The sequence below is a fragment of the Triticum urartu genome, chromosome 2A, assembly GCF_056163025.1.
Source record: "Triticum urartu cultivar PI428250 chromosome 2A, HENAU_Tu73, whole genome shotgun sequence".
Taxonomy (NCBI): Eukaryota; Viridiplantae; Streptophyta; class Magnoliopsida; order Poales; family Poaceae; genus Triticum; species Triticum urartu.
In genome coordinates this window covers 50,402,285-50,419,469 of record NC_141874.1, presented here as the reverse complement: position 1 = coordinate 50,419,469, position 17,185 = coordinate 50,402,285, and positions in this window count along the sequence as shown.

Genomic DNA, 17,185 nt, shown 5'->3' with positions numbered 1-17,185 from the left:
TATCACAGCATTCCACATCAAAATTCTGTTTTTATCACCTACCTACTCGAGGATGAGTAGGAGTTAAGCTTGGGGATGTTGATACGTCTCCAACGTATCTTCAATTTTTGATTGTTCCATGTTGTTATATTATCAATCTTGGATGTTTTATAATCATTTTATAGTCATTTTATATCATTTTTTGTACTTACCAATTGACAAAGTGCCAGTTCCTGTTTTTTCCATGTTTTTTACATCGCAGAAAATCAATATCAGACGGATTCCAAATGCCACGAAACTTTACAAAGAATTTTTGTGGGCCAAAAGGAACACAACGGGCCCTGGCTTCGCCTGGGGGGTGCCCCGAGGGGGGCACAACCCACCAGGGCGCGCCAGGAGGCCCAAGCGTGCCCTGATGGGTTGTGCCCACCTCGGGTGCCCCCCGGACTGCCTCTTTGCTCTATAAATACCCCCAAAATCCCAAAACCCTAGGGGAGTCGACGAAATATTCATCCAGCCGTTGTAGAGTCCAGAACCACCAGATCCAATCTAGACACCATCTCGAATGGGGTTCACCACCTCCATTGGTGCCTCTCCGATGATGCGTGAGTAGTTCTTTGTAGACCTTCGGATCTGTAGTTAGTAGCTAGATGGCTTCATCTCTCTCTCTCTCTCTCTTGATTCTCAATACAATGGTCTCTTGGAGATCCATATGATGTAACTCTTTTGCGGTGTGTTGTTGGGATTGATGAACTTTGAGTTTCTAATCAGATCTATCTTTTTATATCTATAAAAGTTATTTGAGTTTCTTTGATCTCTTATAGCCTACTATTTCTTCCATGATATTTGAGTTTTGTTTGGCCAACTTGATCTATTTATCTTGCAATGGGAAGAGGTGCTTTGTAGTGGGTTTCGATCTTACGATGCTTGATCCCAGTGAAAGAAAGGGAAACGACATGTATGTATCGTTTCTACTAAGGATAAAACGATGGGGTCTATCTCTACATAGATAGATCTTGTCTACATCATGTCATCGTTCTTATTGCATTACTCCGTTTCTCCATGAACTTAATACACTAGATGCATGCTGATAGCGGTCGATGTGTGGAGTAATAGTAGTAGATGCAGGCAGAAGTCGGTCTACTAATCTTGGACGTGATGCCTATATAATGATCATTGCCTGGATATTATCATAATTATTTGAAGTTCTATCAATTGCCCAACAATAATTTGTTCACCCACCGCTTTGCTATTTTCTGGAGAGAAGCCACTAGTGAAAACTACGGCCCCCGGGTCTTTCTTCTCATATTATTTTCCTTTGCGATCTACTTATATTTGCATTTATTTTCAGATCTACTAAACCAAAAACCCAAAAATACTTTGTTGCACTTTATTTTATTTGCGATCTATTTATTCAATCTATTACAACTTTCTCCCGTCACGCACCAATTTCTGGCACCATTACCCGAAAGGGATTGACAACCCCTTTAACACGTCGGGTTGCGAGGATTTCTTATCTCTGTGCAGGGGCTATTTACGTTGTGTTGCTTGGTTCTCCTACTGGTTCGATAACCTTGGTTTCTTTCTGAGGAAAATACCTACCGCCGTTGTGCTGCATCGTACCTGCCTCTTTGGGGAAATACCGACGTAGCTTCAAGCAACATTAGTCACCACTCGTCGTCCTTCTCCTTGGCGGCGAGGTTGGCCGTGACCGCCAGCCTGAGCACGAGGTCTTCGAGCTCCTTGTGGTGGCGCCAGCGCTCCGCCTCCTCGCACAAGCTCACCTCGACAATGGCGGCCGCGACCGCGTCGACATCGGCGACGTAGTTCTTGATACGTCTCCAACGTATCTATAATTTTTGATTGCTCCATGCTATATTATCTACTATTTTGGACTATATTGGGCTTTATTTTCCAATTTTATATTATTTTTGGGACTAACCTATTAACCGGAGGCCCAGCCCAGAATTGTTGTTTTTTGCTTATTTCAGTGTTTCGGAGAAACAGAATATCAAACGGAGTCCAAATGGAATAAAATCTTCGGGAACGTGATTTTCTCACCGAACGTGATCCAGGAGACTTGGACCCTACTCCAAGGAGTCAAAGAGGAGGTCACGAGGGTGGGGGGCGCCCCCCCTGTGACGCCCGGGTAATTAAGCTACAGTAACCCTCTACTAAGGATGCCACGTCACCTCGGTTACTGTTGATAAACACGAGTTAGTTCAAAAACGATTCAAATTCAAATTTAAAATATAGGTAAATAGTAAAAAAATTCAAACAATAAAACTAAAATGTTCGGGTTCTGCTAAATAATGCGTAGGTAATTATGGTGGAGAAACCACACCTCTATAAAATGTTTAAATACTATAAGATGAGTAAAACAACAGCAAAAACAACTTATTAAATACCTTTTGTAATTAATAGAATGTCAAAAAAAATTATTCGAGGATTAGACTTTTTGTGACTACGGGCTAAGTTGAGATCCTAAATTAGATGCTAAGTGTATGTTTTACTAAAACTAAAATAATTGGAAATAGAGTAAAACAGTAAAAAGTAGATAAACAAAAGGAACAAAAAAGTAAAAAAGAAAAAGAAAAAAGAAACCCCCCTGGCCAACTGGGCCAAACGGCCCAGCCAGCCAGCCCAACCAGCCCAGCCCGCTGGCCCACCGTCGCCGGCCCACCCCTCTCCCCATAACCCCCCTGTCGGTGAAACCCTAACCGACACCCCACGCACTCTCTCCTCCCTATCGCCCCTCCCCCCCCCCCCCGATCTGGATCGGGGCACTCGGGCCCCAACCTCGCGCAGTCGCCGTTCACCGAACCAGGTGCCCCACCGCCGCCGCCCCTCGCCGGACTGCCGCCTCATTGCCACCGTGCCCTGGACCTCCGCTCGCCTCGCCTTCGACTCCCGCGCCGCTGGATCGGAGCCGGGGAGTACCTCCGTCGCCACCCGTCGTCTTCGGCACCGCCACCCCGTCGCCCGGCCTCGTCTATGCCTCCCCGCCTCTCCCTCGCCAGCTCCAACAAGCCACGCCGCCCCCTCTCTCGTCAACGCTTGTGAGTGCCCCCCCCCCCCGTCGCTCCTTTCCCCGCTGCTGTCCGCGCTCCTCGTGCTCACCGTGCCAGCGCCTCGCGTTGTGGCCGCGCCGCCGCCGCGTCCAGCAACCACCTGCGCGCCCCAACTCGTGCCCCGCTTCGCCCTTCACGCGCCAGCTCGTGCAATTGCACGGCCGCCCGCGCGTGCGCTCGCTCTGCCTGCCCTCGCCGCTGCTGGTGCTGCCTGCTGCTGCAGCCACCACGCCTCGGCCGCACGCGCCCGTCGAGCCCAGTCGCACCACGCCTCCACGTGCGGCCTCGCCGCGCCGCCCATGCTGCAGCAGCTGCTGGTCTACTGCTGGCACCGCTCACCGTTGCCCCCGCGCCATCGTGCTGGGCTCAGCCCCCCCCCCCCAGCTCCGTTCCGCTCCTACTCTGCCTGTTAGCCGACGCGCCCGTGCCCGCTATGGACCCCCTGGCCCTATGACAAGTGGGGTCCACCCCTAGAATGTTAAAGAAAAAAGGAAATAAAATAAAAATGAATTAATAACGTTAATAATTAATTAATTAGTGAATTAATTAAGTTAATTAATCATGTTTAATTAATCTAATGAACTAGTTAGTTTAATTAAACAGTAATTAGATTAGCTAAATCTTAATTAACCATGTTTATTTAACCTGAGGCTATGACGAATGGGCCCCACGTGCCAGGGTTGACTTAGTCAACCTGTAGACCTGCTGACATCATGCTGATGTCATGCTGACCCAATAAATACCTTTTTCTAATTAATTAAAATCTGTTAATTCCAGAATTGAATTAAAACTTTAAAAAATTAATATAAAATAACCGTAGCTCGGATGGAAAAACTTTGTACATGAAAGTTGCTCAGAACAACGAGACGAATTCGAATACGCGGCCTGTTCGTCCGCAACGCATCCCTAACATAACGAACACGCAACTTTCCCCCTCTGATTCGTTTGTCCGAAAACGCGAAACACCGGGGATATTTTCCCGGATGTTTCCCCCCTTCACCGGTACCACCTCTTATCGCGTTAGGGCACCCCTAGCACCGCTACTTGTCTTGTCATGCATCATTATGCATCTGTTTGCATTATATTCATTGTTTCTTCCCCCTCTTCTCTCCGATAGACTACGAGACCGACGCCGCTGCTACCCAGTACGACTACGGTGTTGACGGCCCCTCTCTCTCTTGCCAGAGCAACCAGGCAAGCCCCGCCCCCCTTGATCACCAGATATCGCCTACTCTCCTCTAGATTGCTTGCATTAGAGTAGTGTAGCATGTTACTGCTTTCCGTTAATCCTATCCTGCTGCATAGCCTGTCCTTGCTACTACTGTTGTTACCTTTATCTGCAATCCTAATACTTGCTTGCGAGTACTTTGGATGAGTACTCACGGTTGCTTTGCTCCCTCTTTCCGCCTCTCTATACCTGATTGATGCGACCAGACGTTGGAGTCCAGGAGCCAGACGCCATCGTCGATGACGACTACTACTACTTGGGAGGTGCCTACTACTACGTGCAGCCCGCTAACGATGACCAGGAGTAGTTTAGGAGGATTCCAGGCAGGAGGCCTGCGCCTCTTTCGATCTGTATCCCAGTTTGTGCTAGCCTTCTTAAGGCAAACTTGTTTAAGTTATGTCTGTACTCAGATATGGTTGCTTCCGCTGACTCGTCTATGATCGAGCTCTTGTATTCGAGCCTTCGAGGCCCCTGGCTTGTATTATGATGCTTGTATGACTTATTTTATTTGTAGAATTGTGTTGTGATATCTTCCCATGAGTCCCTGATCTTGATCGTACATGTTTGCGTGTATGATTAGTGTACGATTGAATCGAGGGCGTCACAAGTTGGTATCAGAGCCGACTGCCTGTAGGCATCCCCCTTCCACACTCCTTGGCCGAAGTGGAGTCTAGACATTGCAAAACCTTTTACTAACTTGGCTGTGTGTCTTACGGGCCCACGTCGCCATTGGGTGGTACTAGGATCTTTTACTCCTCGACCTTTACTCTGGGACTCTGAACTCTCTTCTCTTCGGGTTAAATGAATTTGCTAAAACTCTAACATTAGGTTCTCGTAACAAATTTCTCTCGGAGAGCCACTTATTACAGATGATCGCCTGCTGCACCAAAAGATTTCGAAGTTACTCACCGATGTTCTCTCAAGACCTTGTGCCCGTCGCTTTTGCAATTCCCTATCATCGATATATCCCTATGGATAAATATATACACTTGTCGTTCTTACCTTTATTCCCGGCTGCTCTTGTTATTACAAGATACTCCGAAAATTCTCTCTATTGTTCCGAGAATACCTTGTGGCTACTGCCTTGCAGTTCTTTTTCACCTGAATACCCCTGCGGATAATTTCTCGCACTCATCGAGTATCCGCTCAACCCCAGTTGATTCTGGTATTTCGCAAAAGCTTTTGAAATACCATTCGATCTTCCGAAGATCCTCAACAACCTATTGCTCTTGGAATTCTTGGTTGCTTGCATTGGGATTAAATCCTATGAGTCTGGTAATCTTATTGGCATCCTTTGTCATTATCATTTTAAGTCTATTGATCCAATATGATGTGAATGCTCTCAATCATCAGTCATATCCTAGAATTCATCCTTCCGGTTCAGACGTCATTTCAAACGTGAGCTGGTTCTCGCCAATCAAATGGTCGTCGATTGTGCCCCTAAGTATATTGAACTTATCCATCCTTGATCAGAGTGTCTGCTTCTGATCCTTCGCTTTGTAAATCATAATTCCTTTGCAATTGAGCTCTAAGTTACTTAGTTGTTTCTATAATCCAATGTCTTTGCATTGATTCTTCCTCTGGTGGTGAGCCGATACTCACATCAGATCCTTTATGGACCATCAGAACCTTGTTGGATTTTATCCGACAATGTCCTTCATACTCAATCACTTTGGAAGTTCTTTCCCTGATACATAATGCCTTTGGTAAATCTTATTCCTTGATTTGGCCAACCATGCTCTGCTTTCGAGCTGGTGATATTTGCTATTGAAGCTTGTGGTATATGTTTCCACGATCCCCCGATGGGTTGAACCAACGCCTTCCCTAATCTATGTGAACCTGAAAGATTTCACGGGTCATACTTATCTGGTATTGCACCAGGTAAAACTTCCAACAACTAATGTCATTTTCGAAATACGAGGAGGTGAATGGAAGGTTATGCATTGAGGAAGTGGGAGTCGACCTTGGACCTTTGTGTTCATGCCCATGGACACGATGAAGATCCTATCATGGAAGCTTCTTGTAATAATAATTATTTCCTCATTATAAAATCATCTTGTATTTGGTTTTGGTCCTTTGCCTTCGTGGTTCTGACCATGATTGTTCTTCTTTGATCCCATTTCGCGGACAAGTTAAAGCACTTGTCTTCTGCAAATAAATATACTTGTCCAACCTCTATACCGAACTACCTCGAGTATTCCCCTACTATCTCGAGGAGATCATGCCATTGTACTACGTCTTATGAATTTCTGATGAAGTAGTACCTTCCCTGTCATAGTGACTCCACGGGTTCTGGGTTGTCGTCAACCGAGGACATCCATAAGTGAATCAATTCCATGCTCCGATACGATAACTCTAAGTAATTTTCATTGCTTATTAGTTTAAAAATCCTTGAAGTCATTCCTAGCCTGATTGGCTAATAACATTATTGTGCTAAATTTTAAATTGTGCTACCTGGTCCTTCTTTCCGGAGCACAAATTTTCGACGATGAGCTAATCTTACATCGATCTTCCTCGTCATATCATTGGTTCTTGAACATCAAGCTTAATTTCGAGTTTGTGTCGTACCCTTGTTCCGAATAACCTTTCGCTTCATCATTCCTTTAACTTGATGTCATCATCGATCGATTACATCTTCATGAAATCTCTCGACAAATGTGTCGTGATCATCATCAACATTCAGAGCTCTTCCAGGATTTCAATTGAATTCATGATGAGAAATACCATCCTTGCCCTCGATGATTTGTGTTGTCATCGATCACTTTATTGCCTTCCATTCAACACAAACTTGTTCGTGTTTTGTGTTATACCTTGAGATGATTGCTATCCAGCATTTGTTTGTCTTTACCTTGGAGTATTATCATCTTTTATGTCAAGAATGTCGTGAGAATTTCACCACCTCTTAAGAATTCTTGGTATAGTGATACTTCTCACCATCACCATTCTTTCTTGGTCCTCATGTTGATTCGATCGGTGCTGTTTGGATTCTGCCCTTCTAGGAACCATATTGCTTTGAAGTTAATGGTCGGCCATTCACTCTTATACTATTGGTTACTGAATCACCACTGACATTGGTCGTGCAACCCAACCCATATTTCGGGCGCACCTTTCAACCAATGTTTAATTGTGTGTGTTTTCCTCGAGCATGCTTCATTACATCATTTGATCTAACAAATGTTATCTCTTTATCCAAATAATTGTGGAGATCCATCTTTTGGGATACCTCGTTGAATTATCGCTGAGTCCATCAGCCCCCTCCTCATCCTCTCCTTGGCTTAATGATGGACCCTTGCTCGAAACTCGCTTCCATAGTTCATTTCCCGAGAATCATATAATGTCATCTCGTCAATTGTGTTGCACCTCTTCTTCTCAGACCTCCTGAGTCTGAGATATCCTAACACCAATCAGATATGGATCCCGGTCAGATATAATGGTTGGGATGCATTTTACAAGAGTTATAATGTTGGTCTTTATATGACCCGGTAAGGTGATGTCATGCCTAGCACACCTGGCTGGAGGGCCTATTGTTATAGTTCTTCCTTTTACCAAGATTATCCATTCTTCCATGAGGAAATTGTAAGGCTTATTCTACAAGTTGTTCCTGATGGATCCTTCGTGTATCCGAAGTGTAATCTTTGCTTGACGACCATGTCAATGCTATCTCGAAGCATGTCTATGGTACTCCGCTTTTCAACAAGAACATTTGAAGCCCAATGCTAAATGTTTCCTGCTCAATTATCCAAACACCATTGTTTCGTTAATGTCATGAAATTTCTCTCCCCTACCTAAGGAGTTTTCTACATTATATCCTGTCATGGATATCATGCACTGCTTGTCCTTGGGAAGGATATACCCTCAAATATGTGTTTAAACACATTTTTCCTTTCCATTGTTCTGTTTAACCTGATAATCATATTTTCCTTTCCATTGTTTGGTTTAACCTTTCTTGTGATCTATATGATCTAAGCAGTAATAATTCACTGCTTATGTATACACCGTGTTGTATCACTCTGTCAGTAAGATCCTACTGCTATTTTTGATGACATTTCGGTAACCACCAATGGACGAGAACTTTGCTTATTGGTCCGCCTCGTTTCAACGAGTAGGAAAGTGGTTCTCTTCGTCCCTCGCCCTTGGTACCGATGTTGTTGCCGACATAACTAACAGGCTATCCCCTGACATGCCTTGCTTACATGATCGTGCGAGACGTCATCGCCCTTCCTACTTTTACCCCACATGGTGGGCCCATAACCCACAGGTCCCAGGATCGAAACCTGACTCTCCTGTACACCCCCTGTTCCCAAAGTTATTCCTCCCGCGTGAACTCGTATGTAATTCATGAGCCACCTTCCGATGAGATCATCAATTCTGTCATCGGAAACAATAATTATCATGTTGCTTGAAACCCCTTTCACCTTCTGACTAGGCATTGAACGATTGCCTGGCTGCTTGAAACTTCTTGTTGGACCTTCCAACTTTACTCTCGATGTGTTCTATTTGTTCAACTCGAGAGGTACTCATATGCTCATTCATGGGTTAATCCCAGGTTATTACCCTTATAGCATTCTGTCGTTTCCGATCTACCCCGTTACCTATTCGTAAATACGATGAAGATCCCGAAGAAAGGATGCTGACTTCATCATAAGGACCTGAAGTAGAGAAATGAAGACATCAATGTATTGGACAGGTTCTCTTCGAGAAGAGCAAGCCAGAATGAGAAGACCCGCTAGATTCGTAACCAAACCTTCCCCCCTTTCACTACCTCTTAAATCTCGGGACGAGATTTCTTGTAGTGGAGGAGAATTGTGACGCCCGGGTAATTAAGCTACAGTAACCCTCTACTAAGGATGCCACGTCACCTCGGTTACTGTTGATAAACACGAGTTAGTTAAAAAACAATTCAAATTCAAATTTAAAATATAGGCAAACAGTAAAAAATTTCAAACAATAAAACTAAAATGTTCGGGTTGTGCCAAATAATGCGTAGGTAATTATGGTGGAGAAACCACACCTGTATAAAATGTTTAAATACTATAAGATGAGTAAAACAACAGCAAAAACAACTTATTAAATACCTTTTGTAATTAATAGAATGTCAAAAAAAATATTCGAGGATTAGACTTTTTGTGACTACGGGCTAAGTTGAGATCCTAAATTAGATGCTAAGTGTATGTTTTACTAAAACTAAAATAATTGGAAATAGAGTAAAACAGTAAAAAGTAGATAAACAAAAGGAACAGAAAAGTAAAATAAAAAAAGAAACCCCCCTGGCCAACTGGGCCAAACGGCCCAGCCGGCCAGCCCAACCAGCCCAGCCTGCTGGCCCACCGTCGCTGGCCCACCCCTCTCCCCATAACCCCCCTGTCGGTGAAACCCTAACCGACACCCCACCCACTCTCTCCTCCCTCTCGCCCCTCCCCCCCGCCCCCGATCTGGATTGGGGACTCGGGCCCCAACCTCGAGCAGTCGCCGTTCACCGAACCAGGCGCCCCACCACCGCCGCCCCTCATCGGACTGCCGCCTCATCGCCGCCGTGCCCTGGACCTCCGCTCGCCTCGCCTTCGACTCCCGCGCCGTTGGATCGGAGCTGGGGAGTACCTCCGTCGCCACCCGCCGTCTCCGGCACCGCCACGCCATCGCCCGGCCTCGTCGATGCCTCCCCGCCTCTTCCTCGCCAGCTCCAACAAGCCACGCCGCCCCCTCTCTCGTCAACGCTTGTGAGCGCCCCACCGTCGCTCCTTTCCCCACTGTTGTCCGCGCTCCTCGTGGTCACTGTGCCCGCACCTCGCGTTGTGGCCGCGCCGCCGCCGCGTCCAGCAACCACCTGCGTGCCCCAGCTCGTGCCCCGCTTCGCCCTTCACGCGCCCGCTTGTGCAATTGCACGGCCGCCCACGCGTGCGCTCGCTCTGCCTGCCCTCGCCACTGCTGGTGCTGCCTGCTGCTGCAGCCACCACGCCTCGGCCGCACGCGCCCGTCGAGCCTAGTCGCACCACGCCTCCACGTGCAGCCTCGCCGCGCCGCCCATGTTGCAGCAGCTGCTGGTCTGCTGCTGGCGCCGCTCACCGTTGCCCCCGCGCCGCCGTGCTGGGCTCACCCCCCCCCCCCCCAGCTCCATTCCGCTTCTACTCTGCCTATTAGCCGACGCGCCCGTGCCCGCTATGGACCCCCTGGCCCTATGACAAGTGGGGTCCACCCCTAGAATGTTAAAGGAAAAAGGAAATAAAATAAAAATGAATTAATAATGTTAATAATTAATTAATTAGTGGATTAATTAATTTAATTAATCATGTTTAATTAATCTAATGAACTAGTTAGTTTAATTAAATAGTAATTAGATTAGCTAAATCTTAATTAACCATGTTTATTTAACCTGAGGCTATGACGAATGGGCCCCACGTGCCAGGGTTGACTTAGTCAACCTGTAGACCTGCTGACATCATGCTGATGTCACACTAACCCAATAAATACCTTTTTTGTCTAACTAATTAAAATCCGTTAATTCCAGAATTGAATTAAAACTTTAAAAAATTAATATAAATAAACCGTAGCTCGGATGGAAAAACTTTGTACATGAAAGTTGCTCAGAACGACGAGACAAATTCGAATACGCAACCCGTTCGTCCTCCACGCATCCCTAACATAACAAACATGCAACTTTCCCCCTCTGATTCGTTTGTCCGAAAACGCGGAACACCGGGGATATTTCCCGGATGTTTTCCCCCTTCACCGGTACCACCTCTTACCGCGTTAGGGCACCCCTAGCACCGCTACTTGTCTTGTCATGCATCATTATGCATATGTTTGCATTATATTCATTGTTTCTTCCCCCTCTTCTCTCTGATAGACTACGAGACCGACGCCGCTGCTACCCAGTACGACTACGGTGTTGACGACCCCTCTCTCTCTTGCCAGAGCAACCAGGCAAGCCCCCCCCCCCCTTGATCACCAGATATCGCCTACTCTCCTCTATACTACTTGCATTAGAGTAGTGTAGCATGTTACTGCTTTCCGTTAATCCTATCATGCTGCATAGCCTGTCCTTGCTACTACTGTTGTTACCTTTACCTGAAATCCTAATACTTAGTATAGGATGCTAGTTTATCATCAGTGGCCATACATTCTTGTCCGTCTGCCATGCTATACTATCGGTCCGTGATCACTCGGGAGGTGATCACGGGTATATACTATATACTTTATACATGATACATGTGATGACTAAAGTCGGGTTGGCTCGAGGAGTACCCACGGTTGATTCACGAATTGGGGGCTGGAAGGACATACTTTCCCGACAGCCCTCTGTGTGGATCTTTGTGGCGAAACGACAGGGCAGGTTGAGACCACCTAGGAGAGGGGTGGGCCTGGCCCTGGTCGGCGCTCGCGGTTATTTCAAGATAACACGTTTAATGAGATCTTGGTATTTGATCTGAGTCTGGCCACTGGCCTATACGCACTAACCATCTACGCCGGGACAGTTATGGGCACTCGACATCGTGGTATCAGCCGAAGCCTTCGTGACGTCAGGACTGAGCGGCGCGCGCCGGATTGGACTGGAATGCCTGCTAGGCTAGGTCTGCTTCCGGCCGCCCTCGCAATGTGCAGGTGTGCAATGGGCGATGGGCCCAGACCCCTGCGCCATAGGATTTAGACCGGCGTGCTGACCTCTCTGTTGTGCCTAGGTAGGGCTGCGACGTGTTGATCTTCCGAGGCCGGGCATGACCCAGGAAAGTGTGTCCGGCCAAATGGGATCGAGCGTGTTGGGTTATGTGGTGCACCCCTGCAAGGAAGTTAATCTATTTGAATAGCCGTGATCTTCGGTAACAGGACGACTTGGAGTTGTACCTTGACCTTATGACAACTAGAACTGGATACTTAATAAAACACACCCTTCCAAGTGCCAGATACAACCGGTGATCGCTCTCTCACAGGGCAACGAGGGGAGGATCATCGGTTAGGATTATGCTACATGATGCTACTTGGTGAACTTACCATCTACTCGCTTCTCCTACTGCAAGATGGAGGTTACCAGAAGCGTAGTCTTCGACAGGACTAGTTATCCCCCTCTTATTCCGGCTTTCTGCAGTTCAGTCCACATATGATACCCTTATTCCATTTGATACCAATGCATACATATCTAGTGTAGCTCCTTGCTTGCGAGTACTTTGGATGAGTACTCACGGTTGCTTTGCTCCCTCTTTTCCCCCTCTCTATACATGATTGCTGCGACCAGACGTTGGAGTCCAGGAGCCAGACGCCACCGTCGACGACGACTACTACTACTCGGGAGGTGCCTACTACTACGTGCAGCCCGCTGACGACGACCAGGAGTAGTTTAGGAGGATCCCAGGCAGGAGGCCTGCGCCTCTTTCGATTTGTATCCCAGTTTGTGCTAGCCTTCTTAAGGCAAACTTGTTTAACTTATGTCTGTACTCAGATATGGTTGTTTCCGCTGACTCGTCTATGATCGAGCTCTTGTATTCGAGCCTTCGAGGCCCCTGGCTTGTATTATGATGCTTGTATGACTTATTTTATTTGTAGAGTTGTTTTGTGATATCTTCCCGTGAGTCCCTGATCTTGATCGTACATGTTTGCGTGTATGATTAGTGTACGATTGAATCGGGGGCATCACACCCCCCTAGGGCGTGCCCCCCTGCCTCGTGGGCCCCTCGGTGCTCCACCGACATACTCCTTCCTCCTATATATACCTACGTACCCCCAAACGATCAGAACAGGAGCCAAAAACCTAATTCCACTGCCGCAACTTTCTGTATCCACGAGATCCCATCTTGGGGCCTGTTCCGGAGCTCCGCCGGAAGAGGGCCGTCATCACAGAGGGCTTCTACATCATCCTAGCCCCTCCGATGAAGTGTGAGTAGTTTACCTCAGACCTTCAGGTCCATAGTTAGTAGCTAGATGGCTTCTTCTCTCTCTTTGAATCTCAATACAAAGTTATCCCCCTCTCTTGTGGAGATCTATTCGATGTAATCTTCTTTTTGCGGTGTGTTTGTTGAGACCGATGAATTGTGGGTTTATGATCAAGTCTATCTATGTATAATATTAGAATCTTCTCTGAATTCTTTTATGTATGATTGGTTATCTTTGCAAGTCTCTTCAAATTATCCGTTTGGTTTGGCCAACTAGATTGGTAGTTCTTGCCATGGGAGAAGTGCTTATCTTTGGGTTCGATCTTGCGGTGTCCTTTCCAAGTGACAGAAGGGGAAGCAAGGCACGTATTGCATCGTTGCCATCGAGGATAACAAGATGGGGTTTATTTCATATTGCATGAATTTATCTCTCTACATCATGTCATCTTGCTTAAGGCGTTACTCTGTTTTAACTTAATACTCTAGATGCATGCTGGAGAGCGGTCGATGAGTGGAGTAATAGTAGTAGATGCAGAATCGTTTCGATCTACTTGTCACGGACGTGATGCCTATATACATGATCATGCCTAGATATTCTCATAACTATGCTCAATTCTGTCAATTGCTCAACAGTAATTTGTTCACCCACCGTAGAATACTTATGCTCTTGAGAGAAGCCACTAGTGAAACCTATGGCCCCCGGGTCTATTCTCATCATATGAATCTCCACCACTTTAATCTTGCTTTGCTTTTTTACTTTGCCTTTACCTTTGACTTTGCATCTTTATACCAAAAATACCAAAAATATTATATCTATCAGATCTCACTCTCGTAAGTGACCGTGAAGGGATTGACAACCCCTAATCGCATTGGTTGCGAGTAGCTATCGTTTTGTGCAGGTACGAGGGACTTGAGCGTGGCCTCCTACTGGATTGATACCTTGGTTCTCAAAAACTGAGGGAAATACTTACGCTACTCTGCTGCATCATCCCTTCCTCTTCGGGGAAAACCAACGCAAGCTCAAGACGTAGCAAGAAGGATTTCTGGCGCCGTTGCCGGGGAGTCTACGCAAAAAGTCAACATACCAAGTACCCATCACAATCCCTATCTCTCGCATTACATTATTTGCCATTTTCCTCTCGTTTTCCTCTCCCCCACTTCACCCTTGCTGTTTTATTCGCCCTCTCTCTCTCTCTCTCTCTATCATCCCTCTCTATTTGCCTCTTTTGCCCGTTTGCTCTTGTTTGCTCGTGGGTTAGATTGCTTGTTTGTCATGATGGCTCAAGATACTACCAAATTGTGTGACTTCACCAATACCAATAATAATGATTTCCTTAGCACTCCGATTGCTCCTCTTGCTAACACTGAATCTTGTGAAATCAATGCTGCTTTGTTGAATCTTGTTATGAAAGATCAATTCGCCGGCCTTCCTAGTGAAGATGCCGCTACTCATCTGAATAGCTTCGTTGATTTATGTGATATGCAAAAGAAAAAAGATGTCGATAATGATGTCATTAAATTGAAGCTATTTCCTTTTTCGCTTAGAGATATGCTAAAGCTTAGTTTTTGTCTTTGCCTAAAAATAGTATTGATTCATGGAACAAGTGCAAAGATGCTTTTATCTCTAAGTATTTTCCTCCCGCTAAAATCATCTCTCTTAGAAACGATATTATGAATTTTAAGCAACTTGATCATGAACATGTTGCACAAGATTAGGAGAGAATGAAATTAATGATACGTAATTGCCCTACTCATGGTTTGAATTTGTGGATGATTATACAAATTTTTTATGCTGGATTGAATTTTGCTTCTAGAAATCTTTTAGATTCGGCCGCGGGAGGCACTTTTATGGAAATCACTTTAGGAGATGCTACTAAACTCCTAGATAATATTATGGTTAATTATTCTCAATGGCATACTGAAAGATCTTCTAATAAAAAAGTGCATGCGACAGAAGAAATCAATGCTTTGAGTGGAAAGATGGATGAACTTATGCAATTATTTGCTACTAAGAGTGTTTCTTCTGATCATAATGATATGCCTTTGTCTACTTTGATTGATAATAACAATGAATCTATGGATGTGAATTTTGTTGGTAGGAATAATTTTGGTACCAGCGCTTATAGAGGGAATTTTAATCCTATGTCATATCATAGTAATCCTTCTAATAATTATGGGAATTCCTACAACAACTCTTATGGAAATTATAATAGGATGCCCTCTGAATTTGAGAATAGTGTTAAAGAGTTTATGAATTCACAAAAGAATTTTAATGCTTTGCTTGAAGAGAAATTGCTTAAAGTTGATTATTTGTCTAGGAACAATGATAGAATTTCTCTTGAGATTGATTCTTTAAAGATTAGATCTATTCCTCCTAAGCATGATATCAATGAGTCTCTTAAAGCCATGAGAATTTCCATGCGTGCTTCCAAAGATGCCTTTATTAAAGCATGTTCTTCCAATTCCTATGAAAATCAAGATGAAGATCTAAAATTTATTGATGTTTCCCCTATTAAATCTTTATTTTGCAATATAAATCTTGATGAAACTGAATATGATCTTCCTTTACCTATAAGGCGTTCTAAAAATTCTGAGTATTTAGATCTTAATGATGAAATTGATGAAAGTGGGATTGAAAGAAATAAAAATCTAGATGTTGCTAAACCTACTATATTGGATTTCAAGGAATTTAATTATGAAAGTTTCTCTTTAATTGATTGTATTTCCTTGTTGCAATCCGTGCTAAATTCTCCATATGCTTATAGTCAAAATAAAGCCTTCACCGAACATATTGTTGATGCCTTCATGCAATCTTATGAAGAAAAACTTGAGTTGAAAGTTTCTATCCCTAGAAAACTCTATGATGAGTGGGAACCAACTATTAAAATTAAAATTAAAGATCATGAGTTTTATGCTTTGTGTGATTTGGGTGCTAGTGTCTCCACTATTCCCAAGACTTTGTGTGATTTACTAGATTTCCGTAATTTTGATGATTGCTCTCTAAACTTGCATCTTGCGAATTCTACTATTAAGAAACCTATGGGAAGGATTAATGATGTTCTTATTGTTTCAAATAGGAATTATGTGCCCGTAGATTTCATTGTTCTTGATATAGATTGCAATCCTTCTTGCCCTATTATTCTTGGTAGACCTTTCCTTAGAACGGTTGGTGCGGTTATTGATATAAAGGAGGAATATTAGATTTCAATTTCCATTAAAAAAGGGCATGGAAAACCTTCCAAGAAATAAAATAAAATTACCATATGAAACTATCATGAGAGCCACTTATGGATTGCCTACCAAAGATGGCAATACCTAGATCTATCCTCGCTTTTATGCCTAGTTAGGGGCGTTAAACGATAGCGCTTGTTGGGAGGCAACCCAATTTTATTTTTATTCCTTGATTTTTGCTCCTGCTTAGTAATAAATAAATTATTTAGCCTCTGTTTTGGTTGTGTTTTTTGTGTTTAATTAGTGTTTGTGCCAAGTAGAACCATTGGGAAGACTTGGGGAAAGTCCTGTTGAACTTGCTGTAAAAAACAGAAACTTTAGCGCTCACGAGAACAGCTGTCATTTTTATTTGAAGAGAGTTATTTAGTTAATTCTTTTTGCAGATGATTAATAGATAAATTTCTCACGTCCATCAATTTATTTTAGAATTTTTGGGGTTCCAGATATTGCACTAGCTACAGATTACTACAGACTGTTCTGTTTTTGACAGATTCTGTTTTTCGTGTGTTGTTTGCTTATTTTGATGAATCTATGGCTAGTAAAATAGTTTATAATCCTTAGATAAGTTGGAATACAGTAGGTTTAACACCAATATAAATAAAGAATGAGTTCGTTACAGTACCTTAAAGTGGTCTTTTGTTTTCTTTCGCTAACGGAGCTCACGAGTTTTCTATTTTGAGTTTTGTGTTGTGAAGTTTTCAAGTTTTGGGTGAATTCTTTTGATGGATTATGGAACAAGGAGTGGAAAGAGCCTAAGCTTGGGGATGCCCATGGCACCCCCAAGATAATCCAAGGACACCAAAAAGTCAAAGCTT